Below are 16041 nucleotides of genomic sequence, written 5' to 3'. Positions count from 1 at the left end.
ATATGGCATAGAGGTTGGAGCAGGTGTAAAGGTGTTCACCCTACAGAGACAGACAAGGGGAGAGAGCCAGAGGAGGAACAGATCCCAGAATGTCTCTGGTTTCCCTGCATTTGTTTTGTTTCCAAGCCCATAGAGATGCTGCGCTCTGATTTATTCTGTTTCCTGCTCTATCACCAGGCTCCCAATCAAAATTAGGTTCTACCCAAGGTACCTCAGCCTAAAAACAAGATAAGAACTTTCAATTCCTAAAATGCATATTAAAATTCCCACCCTTTGCACATCTGGTGGAAAAAGTCAGGCCCAGTTTGCACTGCCCCCCATCCAAGCTGAGCAAGAAAGGCCAAGTTTGCGCCACTGTGCTGGTGGCTCTTGGCAAACGTATATAGGGAATCGCTGAGTCAGCAGTGACTTAGAGCCCCTTGGAGGGAGGAAGGGGAGCATTCGGAAAACTCAGATTCCCTCAAAAAGAGGAAAGTTACAGGAGGCCAAGATGCAAGTGAAAATTATTAAGCAGAATATTTGTAACGTGGCTCTAAAATTAGGCTGAGCTGGCAGTTTTCATCTGAATATTATTTATGGAATTCTTTTATGACTTACATGCTTCCTCCTTAAACAGATGCTTCAAGAACAAAATTGTAAGGGAAAGCCAGCATTTAAAACAAAATTTCCAAATACTATGCTAGGTTGCCTAATTGAAGGAATAAAGACAAGTGTGGAATCACATGTCTGATTTTAATAAGCAAATAGCTCAAGTTGGAAAAGAGCTACTACTCAATGTCCCTTTCCAATGTAGCAGAATTAAAATGAACTTTAAGCTAGCTATTTTAATGATGGAAACAAAAGGACTGATTAAAAGGGGATTCCTAAAATAATCCAAACTTTGAATTATTGATTTAGGGAAGATTTACACATGGAATTATTGAGCAAGAAAACGAAGAAGGGAAACATGTATAATGTGAATTTTTGAAAAGCAAATATTGAGAAAACTCTTATATAAATATGGACAAAAATTTCAAAAGTTAGGTACCACTTCATGATAATATGTTAAATACAGATCCAGTGTCAGTAAAATCAGACAAATAGAAGGCGTGTGTGTGTGTGTGTGTGTGTGTGTGTGTGTGTGTGTGTAACTTGCTTATAAGACTTTCAGTTCTCTTTTTTTTGCAAGTCCCACATGGTGGTGGTTTTACCATGTTTAGTTAACCTCTTTCTTGAGACCAGGTTTCTGCTCTCAGCTGTGCATTCCTGGTGCCCTAGGACAGTCTCTGGTATGCATTAGGCATGAGATGAACTATTGTTGCATAAATGACACCAGATAGATCAAACAGCATAGTTGGTAGAGGATGCTTGGAAACAAGTAGAAAAGCACAAGAGTTGAGGTCAGAGAACTGTAGCCAAGGTATTTCCTGGGAGAGGCAGGCACATGAAACTTGAAGACTCTATGGACTTGGATTCTGCACCAAAGACATAACCTACTGATGTAGTTTGTGGAGCCCAGTGCAAAATAAAATTTCAGGGCCTCTCGCTTAAATAATTATTAAAGGGGGTCCTGGGTGGCTCAGTCAGTTAAGTGTCTGACTCTTGATTTTGGCTCAGGTCATGATTTCAGGATCATGAGATGGAGTCCCACCCAGGGCTCCTCGCCCAGCAGAGAGCCTACTAGTTCCTCTCTCTTACCCACCGCTTTCTCCCTTTTTCCCCCACCCCTAACTCATGTACACATGTATGCACTTGCTCTCTCTCTCTCTCGAATAAATCAATATAAATAAATAAATAATTAGAAGAAGAAAATAAAGATTTGTAAGAAGTTCAAGATTGTGACCACAGAGCATTAAACCCATCAGGGGGCTCTGTGCCCATGCACGGTCACAGACCTGTGACACCAACCCCAATAAAGGTGATCAAGGGTCCTTGAGAGACGCATTTAAGAAAGATCTTTAAGCAGGATCACTACAGATGTAGTGGAGGCAACTGTTGGCAGAAGGTCTGGGGAAATCGCTTGGAAGAAAGGTGCACCAGCAGTGCAAGAGGAAGAGGAGGGCCTGAACAAAACAACCAGTGGCCGCAGGGTTGGAGAGGTGCGGACACTGTCCAAGAGGAAATGAAGGAACGGGGCACCACTATCCTGATTGCACTGGGGGTGCAGACTCCAGGTAAATGGAGCTGCAGCAGGTCCAGCCCGCCAGGACTCCAACATGCTTCTGAAAGTAATAGTAAACCAGGGAATGTGATAACCGTGATAGAGCTATGAAATAGTAGAAATAACCCACTAATAATCTCAGAGGAGACTGACATCATTTCCTTTATAGGACCTGGGAGAACAGGACCTGCTCCATATTAACACTGGCATGGGTGCTGCATCTCAAAATATTGTTCAGATGCCGGGGGAGCGGGGAACAGTCAGTTGACAGACTGCCTCCTGGTTTCAGCTCAGGTCATGATCTCAGGGTCATGAGATTGAGCCCCACGCTGGGCCCCACACTCAGCGCAGAGTCTTCTTCGGAATTCTGACTCTCCCTCTCCACCAACCTCCCTCCCCAAAATAAATAAATAAGTTTTAAAATGTACATATTGTTAATTTTTGAATAAAAAGCAGCAGGGAGGAGAGTCCAAGAGTCCAGGAGTCCAGTCAAGTGAGTGAGGAGGATATATACAAGCAGCGTATAGACAAGGACCCCGTGATGTTTGGGATCACAGCACTTTTCTGAGCAAGTTGAGTCCTATTTACAGGTGATAAAAGGAGGTCACCTGGAAGCAAGGTGATACTTTCAAGGTTACAGCGAGAGCTAGAAAATTATGTCACCAGACTCCTTTTCCAGGGTTTTCTCCAACAGACCACACTTTCTTCCCCAAAACTCTTCTATGGTATAGACTGTTAGTCACTGATTGGATTAGCAACATGGCAAATTCAGTGGAAGGCAGGATAGATGCCAGATGTTGCAACCACTAAGGATTTGAAGGGTAAATAATCAAAGGGTTGGAAATGAGCTGGGCACCAGGGTTAACCCATTCAGGGTAACAACATGCTCCTGGCAAAGACTAGCTTCCTGATCTTTAGGATCAAGGCAAACTACTCAGCCAAATTCAGTGCACAAGTGCTCATGAAATGGCAGATTTGGTTTTTTTGCTTTTGTTTTTTGCTTTTCTTCAAGTTATGCTTGAATGCCCAGTATTGTCATGAGAAAGTGCTGGTTGGAACGTTTGCTTCTCTCTTATTGATGGGCAGCTGTGGTTGACAGAAATATAAGACTCAGAAGTTTCGGTCCCTTGGCCCCATCCGTCCATTCTGGCTTAAGATGATTACACAGCTATTTTGTATAACAAGAGCCAGACAAAAGAGAGACAAATGGTTGTATTTCTCAAACCAGCTCCATCAAGGATTACTCAGAGCATGGTCTCCTTCGTCTTTGCAGACTTATACTCCCATTATGGCTTGGAAATGGTAAGTCATTTTTCACAAGGCTGATCTTTAACTAGTTAGCACTGGAACTGTTAACATTGGTGCATCCTGCAATACTGGACCTTTGTTTTCTGACCCTTCTGGCTTCAGGTGTCCTGTACATTCCCATCCATCACAGCAACCTCTTGGATAGCCTGATTCTGCTCTTCCATGGCCCTTCACGATGGGAGCCCAGAACCTGAAGAAGGGGAAATGGCCAAGGAAACGGCTTCCCAGAACCTTTCAGAAGGAGCCACAAAACCACTGTTCCTGAGAGAAGACCATGTAATATATCATCTCCTGGAATACTTTAGAAATTAAGAAATGTTTTATTATAAATTACATCAAGTCCACAGATATAAATCAATTGTAAGTGAGAAAAACTAAAACATATGTCACTCTTACCCTTATCAATGTAAATTACTAAGTAATTTAGTGAAGTAACTAAAGAGACCATTTCCATGATGGGCTATGGCTACAGGATTCCACAACCCAACCCTCTTCCTTTCCTATTAGGGATAACTCCAACAGTCACAGATCACCCAAAGGAAAACCCCGCATTACAGAAGACATAAGGGAATTACAGTTTTAGAAGGATGAGAAAAATCAGGCAGAAATTACATGCATACATACACAAAACAAAAAACAATGTTCTCATTATTTTAGGGTCTTAGAAAACCTATGTGTCTCAATATGCCTGGTTGTCTTCATCAAAGAGCATTTATCAAGGGGGAATTCTCACATGCTCTGCTGTGTCATTCACAAAAGGAACTATACATCCCTTGCTCTGTCCCTAGAGGGTGGCATCCCTTGTGCACTGGGTCCATGAGGGGGAAATCATTTCCACAACTCACAAAATGTCCTAATTGAATGGTGAGAGGAGAGGCCATTTGAGGAGAACTAAAAGTAAAATGGTCTCAAGAGTGTCCCTGTGGATTTCTACAAAATCTTTTAATAAAAGCAGCTGGAATTTCATCCTGGCTCACTCGCTTTCGTTATGTGTCCCAAGTACTTCAATCTAATTTTTTTTCTTTTTTCTTTTACTACTTGTGCCAAATATCAGAGTCTTGAAAATACTGGAAAGATTGTTTGCTTTTCATTTTGTTCCTTTCTCAGGTTCCTTTTGAAAATGGGTTTCGGGCTCAACATTCCTTGGACACATTTCTTTGCAGTGAGTTATTGAAATGAGTGTTTCCTTGTGGCAAAGTTTAGCTATGAGTGCCACTAGGCCATTAAGCTATAAGGCGTAGTGCAGCCCCCCTGAGCATCCCTGCATTTCCTTACATACTGCAGATTCAGGGGAGGGAGAGAGGGGAACAGCCACATCCAAGGTGGCTGATACTTTGGACTCACTCAAGGCTTGCTATCATCATATCTCCTAGAAAAACCCAGGCAGCCCCTAAAGCCCATCCCAATGTCCCCACAGTGTCCATATGCCAGGATTCTCTCAGCACCACTATTTGCCCGGTGAAGCCTATTGAGCACTATCCGTGAACATCAGCTGGCCTAAAGCTGACGTCTTTCTACAGACCATGAAGCAAATGGGAAAATAATGGGACTTGGCACCCACAACCTTGACTCTCAGTTCCAGTTCTATCTTTGGTAGTAATTAGTATCATAATTAGCTGGGAAGGTTGTTTAGATTCACCGAGTCTCTGGGGGGTTTTGTCTGTTTGTTTTCTAAAATGGGCTATTCATATAAAACTATAGGAAAAACTAACCAAAAGAGGACATTACTTTGCATTAAAAAAATAAAAAATAAAACTAGATTTTAAAAAAATACCTAAACTGCAGGTTTGGGTGGCTGGCAGAATGACTCTCTGGGGGACTTAGAAAAATGCTCAGTCTGGTCTTGATCAATCATTTGGGATTGATAAAGATGATAACTGAGTAGACCAAGACTTGGGAAAATCCAGATTTCTAGGCCCAACAATGTATGAGGCACACTAGCAGTCCCCACTAACCCTGCACCAGGGAAAGAGGTTTCAGAAATGGAGAGAAAAGAGGGAGGGACCATAAACTAATATCCGCCTTGTAAAATTTCCAGGAAAAGAATTATATATTTCCAAGAAAGTTATTAATAAATTAAGTATAATTAGCATCTGTATGGCTCCTCACAATTAGTTTTCATATCCTTTTTAATCTTACTTAATCGTAGTTGATTCTACCTACCTAATCTCATTCAATTCTTACCACAACCCCAGTGGTATCAGAATTGTTGTTAGGGAGACTCAAACCCAGGCCCCCACATACAGTTTCATTATACTGCAAGTAAGGTGGTATATTTTGGCAGATTTGCCTACTCTTGATATACCCATTAACCTCTCCAACCTCATGGGAAAACTGGAATGATGGCACAAAATTAAAAGGAAAAACCCACAAGAAGTAAGAGTCTGTGGACTTGAACTTTGTCCATTTGCTTTCCCAAACCCACATGTAGTCTGCTTACCCTCTCCTTTTATTTCCATCTCTGTTGGCCTATGTATCTAGCCAGGCTGGGGCAGTTATCTCTGATCCTCATGTGAAATAGTGAGACCATGATTCAGAAAAAAATGCTTCTCTTTGGAAACACCCTCTGAAAATAAATCAGACATTTCTTCTTTTTTCAGTGAATGGCTTCATTTCCCACCCTTTTCTGTCTTCTAGAAGTATGAGTTCCATTTGGGGTGTGAAATCCACCATGGTTCCTTGGGCAATGCTCAGATGAGACTTAAGCTCCCTATTGTAAAATCTGCAAGAAACAAGAGGGCCTTCTGCATTCCCAAAGAGCTTCAGATCTGGATGGCACAGGAAGGCAAGCACCTAAACCTGTCATAATTGTGCCCAAATTGAAGACCTCTTGTCGATGACAGGAGGGATGCCACAGGTTTTTTAACGTCATCTAATTTGGCTGAGCTGCTAAAGAGAAGTTACAAAAATGTACGTGCCTTCTGTCATCCAAAGGGACAGCATCAATGCCTTTGAACCAATAGACTTTTCAGCTAAGAGAAAATTAAAAGCAAATAGCAAGGCTCTGTGTGCACCTGTGTCCTTGTCTAGCACATGGATGGTGAGTTCCAGCATGTTTGGGCCTGGCTTTGCCTTCTTCTCGACAAGAGAAGGGGAAGGGGGTCAAGGACAAAGCTGACGAGCAGACTGCAGGACACTACTTGCTATAGTCCTTGCATTCGCCACCTTAACAGTCAAAGAAATTAATCTTATCTCAATGGATTTCAAGATTCCAGCATGGCTGGCTGGCCTGGTTGTGAGAGAAGCTGGATAAATACAAAAGTATCCCCCAAGTCAATTTTTCTCAAGAAACTCATTCTTTATCTGAGGTAATCAAAAAGCAGATAAATGGTAACTTGAGCAATAGGCTCCATTTTAGGCAAAGCAAATGATGTATACGAAAAATAAAAATAATTCCTCTGCAAAGAATAGTCAGGGAAGGAGGGAGAGAGGGAGGGAGAAGCAAAGACAGGAAAAGAGAGAGACAGATTAGGTGTAATAACCACACACAGATAAAGTTTTTCCCTTAACTCTGTCCCCCTGTTGACTGCATGACCATTAGTATGTGTGGACGACTATGACTATGGGGGCATCTGAATGTATCTGTATGTCTGTGTGGACATGTGTGGACATGGTGGGAGGGAGAATGTGTATGGGCCTGAGGTATGTGCAGGGGGCAGGTGAGAGGGATGGGTACAGGCAAGCAGGTGTGTATCTTGAGATGTGGGTGGGGTACCTGGGGGGCTGCGAGCTTAGACATATTAGAGAACATGTATATGAGAGTATGTAGGTGATATGTGTAAGCTATAAGGGGGATTGTGTTTGGTAGGTGGTAAGTGGTGGGTTTGTGGACATCAGGTGGGAACTGTGTGCACAGAGCTGCGTGTATGTATGTAGGGTACGTGTGAGGGTTGAGGGCGTGTGCATAGGGAGTGTGTGTGGATACGGTGTATTAGAGGAGGATGTGCATCTGTGCAATTAAAGTGAAGTATGGGACCCGATGAAAAACCAATTGAGCTTTCCTTTTGCCTCAGCTGCCCCACCCATGGATCCTGGTGCGACACCTAGAGTGTCTTGTCCCAGAGATGTCTCCACATGCTTCTTCAGTCCCCTGGAACTGCTTCAGAATCCAAACCACACTTGGAAGCCCACACCCATGTCTCCTTTGCTGCAACTCAGAAGACTGCCTTGCCATGATTTATGTGACAACAGAGCCTTTATTCCCCCACTGGACTGATTTGGGAAGAATACTTCTGGGCCACAATTCCTGCTAATAAATTGTCTTCCTCATCATGACTGCCATGACCATCGCCATCGCCATCGCCATCATCCCCATGTGTGGCGAGGTGCTCAGTGGTGATGATGCATCATCACCTCCTTGCTCTGTTTCCTAAGTCAGCTAATGACACATTATCCTTTGTGAAACTTAATTCTGTGGTATGAAATACAGCTGGATTTGCTCATGACTCCATGTTACTAGAGGGAAAAAAAAAAATCTTTGAAACCCTAAGACTGGGGAAGCTTAGAGATCTTCAAATCAACATACAATCTCCATTTCTTGGCCAAAGCCTTAATCCCTCCAGACCCCTTCTTGTTTCTACCCTAACATGCAAATTCTCTCACTACAGCTCCAACTTCTGTACCCCTTCTACCACCTTCTAAAATACAAAATTAATAATCCATACTATTCCCATGGATGGTTGCATGGAGAAATATTCCTTTTGCGGCTATTGTCTGTACATGAATAGATGTGTCACAATACCGCTAGTGACAATGATGAAAGCGCTATTCCTCCATTTTCCTGCATGGAACTTCATGGAGAGTAGTTAGTTACAGCATTTGTCCTGGGGTAAGAGCATTTTCACAAGCCTCCATATTTCCATTTCACAAACACCCATTCCCAGAATAGTTGCTGAAGAATTTCTCAGGGACAGCACAACAGGTGCAGTGGCAGAGATATTGCAAGTGTGCCAAACTGTTGAAATTGAAGGCAGAGCTCAGTCTAGTTAGGAGAAAATAGCACCTGGTATTTTCTCCAAGGAAGGGAGAGAAGGAAAGAAATGCCAGGGGCGGATGCACCCTACCTCTATCCAGGCAATGAGATTTTCTCTGATTGCACTGGAGGGAACAGTGGAGAGGTTATTCAAACATGCAGAGAATTCAGTTCTCATTTTTCTGGCCCAGTGAGTTCTGTATCCTTCTGCATTAGGAAAAGAAGTGACAGTGTCCTCAGAACTTTTATCTGGATCCAGGCAGAAGGGAGAGTGTGTCCCATGCCTGGAGGCAAAGATCTGCAGCACCCCATGTGGCTGCTGGTCTAAGTTCTTCCGAAAGCCAGATGGTTGTTAGGTCTTCCAGAGACCCAGATGGCAGATCATGCCCTCGCTCTCCTCTGGCATCGACATCAGGCCACAACCAGGGAAAGCACAGATGTCCCAGCATCACCAAAATTGGGCTCCTCCCCGCCGTGGGACTGGGGCCGAGAATATTAGGACTTAATGGAGAATGTACATTCACTCAATTATAATGTCAGGCAACCTGCTGATGTATACTATTTTTCCCTGATGGAATTGTTTTGAAGACTGATTTAGACTTCAGAGAGTAATGATATTAGTTTCAAGTGTACAACATAGTGGTTCACCAATTCTATACATAGCTCAGTGCTCATCACGGCAGGTGCACTCCTTAATCCCCTTCACCAATGTCATCTACCTCCCAACCATCTCCTCTCTGCTAACCACCAGTGTGTTCTCTACCATTAAGAATCTGGGTCTTTTTGTTTAGTTTTGGTTTGGTTTTGCGTTTGGTTTGTCTCTTTTTCTCTTTGCTCATTGGTTTTTTTTCTTAAATTCCACATGTGAGAAAAATCATAAGGTATTTGTTTTTCTCTGACCGGCTTATTTCACTTAACATTATACCCTGTAGCTCCATCCAGGTTGTTGCAAATGGTGATATTTCATTCTTCATTATGGCTGAGCAGTATTCCATTGTGTATAGATATACCACATCCACTTTACCCATTCACATAGACTAACAATAATCAGCTCATCCATGAACATGGTTACAAACATAATGTGGACACAAAATGTATCAGAGCCCATGTTTTAACAGCATCCATCCATTCATCTAGCCACTCACAAGCCTCTGTGGGAAGACTGCAGTGGCCAAGCATAGGGCTTAGAGCTGAGCACACAGGGACAACTATCACAGACCCCACACACTCAAGAAATTCAAAGTCTGCAGACAATTCAACCAACAAAGAACAGACAGAGAGGTCAGTGCTTCAAACGCAGCTAAAGAACAGGGTGAAGGGACCCTGGTCAGAGTCTGGGTCGGGGTGAGGATTTCTTTTGAAGTCATGACACTTGAGCTGAATCATGAAAGATAAGCAGGAGCTGTCTTGGGAGATGGGAGCAATACTCCATTTGCAGAGTAAGTGGTCCCAGATGATCCCCTTACGTGATCAGTAGAGGGAGCAGGAACTAGGAAATGTTAGGCCAAATGCTTCACCCAGGAATCATTGAGACCTCAGAAGAAATCTGACTTCCCCATATTGTTCTATATAACTCATAGTAAACACCTTCTTCTCTCTCTCTCTCTCTCTCTCTCTCTCTCTCTCTCTCTTTCTCTCACACATACACACACACACACACACACACACACACACACACACACACACCAGTCGTGTGTTTTACTCCCTCTTCCTAGAAAGCAGAGAGAGAATACTGTGGGAAACTTGAGGCAAGATTACAGTTTGTGCAGTTTGTTCTTTGGGCAGGAACTGGTAGATGGAACTTTTGGAGGGGAGGGGGATTGGTGTGTTAATGCCAATCTGAGGGCATATAGCTGCATAATTTATGTTGGGCTTCCCTGGGAAATAAAATTACCTAAAGACTGTAAAATCTTGCCTTGTATTACTTTCCAAGGGATTAAGTACCATCCTGTTTACAGGGGCCTAAATCCCTCCCAGTCTCACACTTTGCATCTGTCCTTAAGCTAGCTACCCGGTGCCAGCTACAGTCCCGAGACACAGACCCACTTCAGATGTAATGTAGATGGAAGTACATACAACACCAAAATAGGCACAAAGTACGGAAAGGCAGAACTATATGGGGATCCCACACCTGCCCTTCAGCAGGATAGTTATCAAGTCTTCCATGCATGCTGACTATGTCATATAGATACGTACTGATTTTACAAGATAGCGACAATGTCAGCCTTCCCAGCTCTTGCTCCCAGCTAAAACCTCCCATCCATCAAGGCCAAGGCAACTTTTCAATGTTTCTAAAAAGTCATTAATTCTCTTTTCCCCCTAAATTCTACAGCAAACGAGGTGTGTCACACCAATTTAGCCCTGAATTATATTCTCTGCATTACCTTGACCTCTCAAGTAGATTTTAAGCTCTCTCAGGAACCAAAAAATAACAAGACCTTATAAGGCACCTGGACCCTCATACTATGACCACGGGTTGTCCCTTCCCCAGAAACCCCGGGTCTAATACCTGGTTTCTGCCTATTGGATTTCCCCAGGAGGATGGTCTATAAGAACCAGAACCTCAATACATGTGAAGGTAAAATCATCTTTCTGCCACAATAAAGTCAGCTTGTTGACTGTCCTCTATCTCTTTAAGCTCTGACTTTTCCTTGGGTTAACCTTCCACCAGCCATCTTTGGTATTATGACTCTCCTATATTCTTCTGCCTTTCTGTTACAAATCCAGTCTCCCATACGACTCAGTCAGATTAATTTTCCCACAGCATCACATGAATGGTCCCTCCTATGCTTCTCACTGTCTGCTTCATAAAAAAAACAAAGACTTCTTGATGTAGTGTTCAAAACCCTCTAGATCCTGGCACCCATTTTGTCAGCTGCATATTTTACTACATCTTAGTCCATACCTTTTATTCTAACAAGGCCATGCTTGCTACCTGAACCTCCCTTGTGCCTCTCTAGCTCCACACCTTCACTCAAGTCACTAATTCACATTAAATGCTTTTTACAGCTAGCATAATCTGGCTCTGTCTTTAAGGAATACTCAATGTGTATGAGTTCTTTGTAAGTGAACCCATCAAGATTCAGGCATTGTGTTCTTTGCTGAGGGTATTTTCAAATTAAGTGACTTTACAATGCATCTGATACACTAAAGGCACTATGCTCAATGCTGGAGGATCAATCTAGATAGTCCTACTTCCATTTAGTAAGAGTTTTAAAACATAAAGACATGAAAAGAAGAGACTCATTAATCAATTAATAGCAGGAAAAAAAGTCCTTGATATGAAGAAAAACATGCCTCTTCATACTGCAAAAGCACACTGAATAACAAGTTTATGAATTTATAGATGACTCACATAAAATATATCTTAGTAAAATGTTGGAATTCCATTCCATGGATAGCAACAAAAGCATAACATTTTTTTCTTAAAGATTTTATTTATTTATTTGACAGACAGAGATCACAAGTAGGCAGAGAGGCAGGCAGAGAGAGGAGGAAGCAGGCTCCCCGCTGAGCAGAGAGCCCAATCCGGGGCTCGATCCCAGGACCCAGGACCCTGGGATCATGACCTGAGTCGAAGGCAGAAGCTTTAACCCACTGAGCCACCCAAGTGCCCCAAAAGCATAACATTTTTAAAGAAATGTACAGAGACCCCCTAGAAAAATCTACATTTTGCTTTTCATCAGCACCACTAGGCAATCACCACAAATCAGAAGCAATTATCTTTGAAGTTTCGAGGGTAAATTTTTGGACCCTAGTATTCTATACACTGTCTAATTAACACATCCATGCAAGGGTCAAAAGTATATATGTATTTTAAAAAGCATACACATATATATACACACACAAATAAAAGGCCAATAAATGAGGGAAACAAAAAAAGAACAGCGCATATAGAAAAAACACAGGGGCACCTCAGTGACACAGTCAGTTAAGCAGCTGCCTTTGGCTCAGGTCTGATCCCAGAGTCCTGGGATCAAGCTTTGCTTCAGACTCCTTACTCAGTAGGGAACCTGTTTCTCCATCTCCCTTGGCCTGCTGCTACACCTGCTTGTGTTCTCTCTCTGTCAAATGAATAAATAAAATCTTAAAAAAAAAGAAAGAGAAAACAAAATATGAAACCTGCGATATTAAATGTAAATTGCTTAAACTTTCTCATTAAGAAGTGATTATCAAAATAAATTTTTAAAATAAACAAAAATCTAGCATTATGGTACTAATGACAAGTCTAAAATAGGATGACATACAAACCTTAAAAATTTATAAAAATAGGAAGGGATGACCATATAAAATAGGAAAACAAAATAGACACAGAGAAACTCTAAGTGAGACAAAAGAAATACAAATCAAAACCACAATGAGATATCACCTCACACCAGTCAGAATGGCTAAAATCAACAAGTCAGGAAATGACAGATGCTGGCGAGGATGCGGAGAAAGGGGAACCCTCCTACACTGTTGGTGGGAATGCAAGCTGGTGCAACCACTCTGGAAAACAGCATGGAGGTTCCTCAAAATGTTGAAAATAGAACTGCCCTATGACCCAGCAATTGCACTATTGGGTATTTACCCTAAAGATACAAACGTACTGATCCAAAGGGGCACATGCACCCGAATGTTTATAGCAGCAATGACCACAATAGCCAAACTATGGAAAGAACCTAGATGTCCATCAACAGATGAATGGATCAAGAAGATGTGGTATATATACACAATGGAATACTATGCAGCCATCAAAAGAAATGAAATCTTGCCATTTGCGACAACATGGATGGAACTAGAGCGTATCATGCTTAGCGAAATAAGTCAAGCAGAGAAAGACAACTATCATATGATATCCCTGATATGAGGAAGTGGTGATGCAACATGGGGGCTTAAGTGGGTAGGAGAAGAATCAATGAAACAAGATGGGATTGGGAGGGAGACAAACCATAAGTGACTCTTAATCTCACAAAACAAACTGAGGGTTGCTGGGCGAAGGGGTTTGGGAGAAGGGAGTGGGATTATAGACATTGGGGAGGGTATGTGCTTTGGTGAGTGCTGTGAAGTGTGCAAACCTGGTGATTCACAGACCTGTAGCCCTGGGGATAAAAATATATGTTTATAAAAAAAAAAGTGGTACAAAGTCAAAAGCAAGAACTGAGGCAAAAAGAGAGATTCTATGACAATAAAATGTAAAATCAAAATGATGTTATAATATTAATGAACTTTACTTAACTAAAAATATAGAATCAAAATACCTAGGGCAAAAATTTGGAATGAAAGTGGAATTGGCAAATTCGGTTTCAGAAATTCTTCCCTTGGTAAAAATAGATTAAAATGAAAAAAAAAATGAATAGACTTACAGGAAAATTTAATAACTCAGTAGACCTATGTCATCTGAAATTGTGTGTGTGTGTGTGCACATGTGTGATGAGAGACAATAGTTTGTAAAACTTTGTACTTAACAAAATATGCTTATTTTATAATACATATGAACATTCCAAAATCTTACGTATTAAGCCACGAAGAATTTTAAAAGTTCCAAAAGACTGCATTTACTGAATATAAAGCTAATAATAAACAGGGATAACCAAAAATGTATCCAGTCTTCTAGAAATCAGAAAAATGAAAGAAACTTCCAATATGTTATTTGATAAAACAGGAAGACAGGACTAAAATAATATATTTTGAAGTGAACAACAGTGAAAGCATCACATTTACAAACTTGTCAGATGTGCTTACTCAAAATAATAAGTGTAATCTTGAACATCTTATAAAACAAGTAATATTAAAGTAAGATTTACATATTATACACCAGAAACTAGGAAATAAGCTGCAAATTGAACCCAAGGGAGGTATCAGAAATAAATAAATAAATATTAAAAATTTAACTTGATATAGGTTACAAAACAAACACCTGATTAATAAAACCAAGAGTTGGGACTCTTGGGTGGCTCAGTTGGTTAGACGACTGCCTTTGGCTCAGGTCATGATCCCAGAGTCCCGGGATCGAGTCCCACATCGGGCTCCCAGCTCCACAGGGAGTCTGCTTCTCTCTCTGACCTTCTCCTCACTCATGCTCTCTCATACTGTCTCTCTCCCAAATAAATAAATGAAATCTTTAAAAAAAAAATAAAACCAAGAGTTCATTCTTTGAGAAGACCCCTTCCTCCCCAAAAATGAATCAATCTTTGACATATACACTAAGTAAAAATGAGAGAAGATCAAATTAAAAGCATGAAACATGAGAAAAATACCATAAATAAATAAAACCTGAAGATATTTAAATTATAAGAAAATGGTAGGTACAATACTCCAACAATACACATAAAATATAAATTAAGTCAGCTATTTCCTAGGGAATATATGTTATATAATACTGATCTGCCTTATTAGAAAACATGAGTGAACTTACACTCATATATCTTAGAGTACCATTATCATAGAAATTTCTTCAGAAAAATAAAACTAAGACCAGAGTTTCAATACAAATTTGATAAAACCCGGAAGAAAGGAATAGTTCCAATATCACATAAGCAGATTTAGTCTACTTTTTAGAAAAAAAAAAAAAAGTCCTCAACTCTTTGAGTCCAGAAAAGCCCCTAATTTAAGAAAACCCCCAGAACAAATATACACAATAGTGGTCTTAAGTTAGGGAACAATCATCATAAGAACAAAAATAAAATGTATAATCTTCAAACTAGTAAAAGGAAATAAAATCTAGCCAATAGAAAAGAGAAAAGTACATATATAGAGAGAGACAGGGAGGGAGGGTAGGGGTGCAATAAATGGAGAATATGAAATAAAATGGCAGAAATAAACACTAACAAGGTTATTTATGAGAAGTATAAATAGGATAAACTTATCAACTAAAGACAGAGACTAATAAATTGGCTAATAAAAAAGGTCAAAATATTGTCTACAAGAGACACACTAGAAGCAAAAAACACATAGGTTCAAAAATACAAGGTCTCAATTAATTCCAAAGAATAGATATCATACATACTATGTCACTGATCTTATTCAGTAAAATTAAAAATAAGCAACAAACCAAAAGATAAAAGATCCTATACATTTAGTAACATAGTCACAATAACAAAATAATTCAAAAAGTTAACTAAGAAATATTTAGAAAAGAGTGTGAATACAAATGCCCAAAGAGCTAAATTACAGAGGGATTTATAGTTATAGATATCAGAAATTCACCTCCATACCTAAATGAGTACTGGAAACACAGAAACCACCTGTTTCTGAAGACTCAATTTAAAAAATCAATCCTCTATAAATTAATTTATCTATTCAAGGCAATCTCAATCATAATTCTCCTAAGGATTATTATTATGTAACTTCAGAATAATTATTTCAATTTTTACCAATATGCAAATATCTCCTCAACATTTTCAAGTGATGAAAAGGGCTTTCCTCCATCAAGGGCCAAAGAATACTGAAAAGCCCTGGTAATTGAAACAATGTTGGGTAGGTTTCAGAAAAGACAAACCTACTTACCGTTATAACTTGGATTATTACTATTACATAAACTAGACCAGAGAGAGAGAAAGTGGTCTTTACAGTTGTCTTTTCACCTTTATATTCTCTTATAGCACTTTATATTTCAAAGAAATGTATTTAGATTTCCTTC

This window comes from Mustela nivalis (assembly GCF_964662115.1).
Source record: "Mustela nivalis genome assembly, chromosome: 6".
Taxonomy (NCBI): Eukaryota; Metazoa; Chordata; class Mammalia; order Carnivora; family Mustelidae; genus Mustela; species Mustela nivalis.
Note: the sequence above shows the minus strand (reverse complement) of the source record.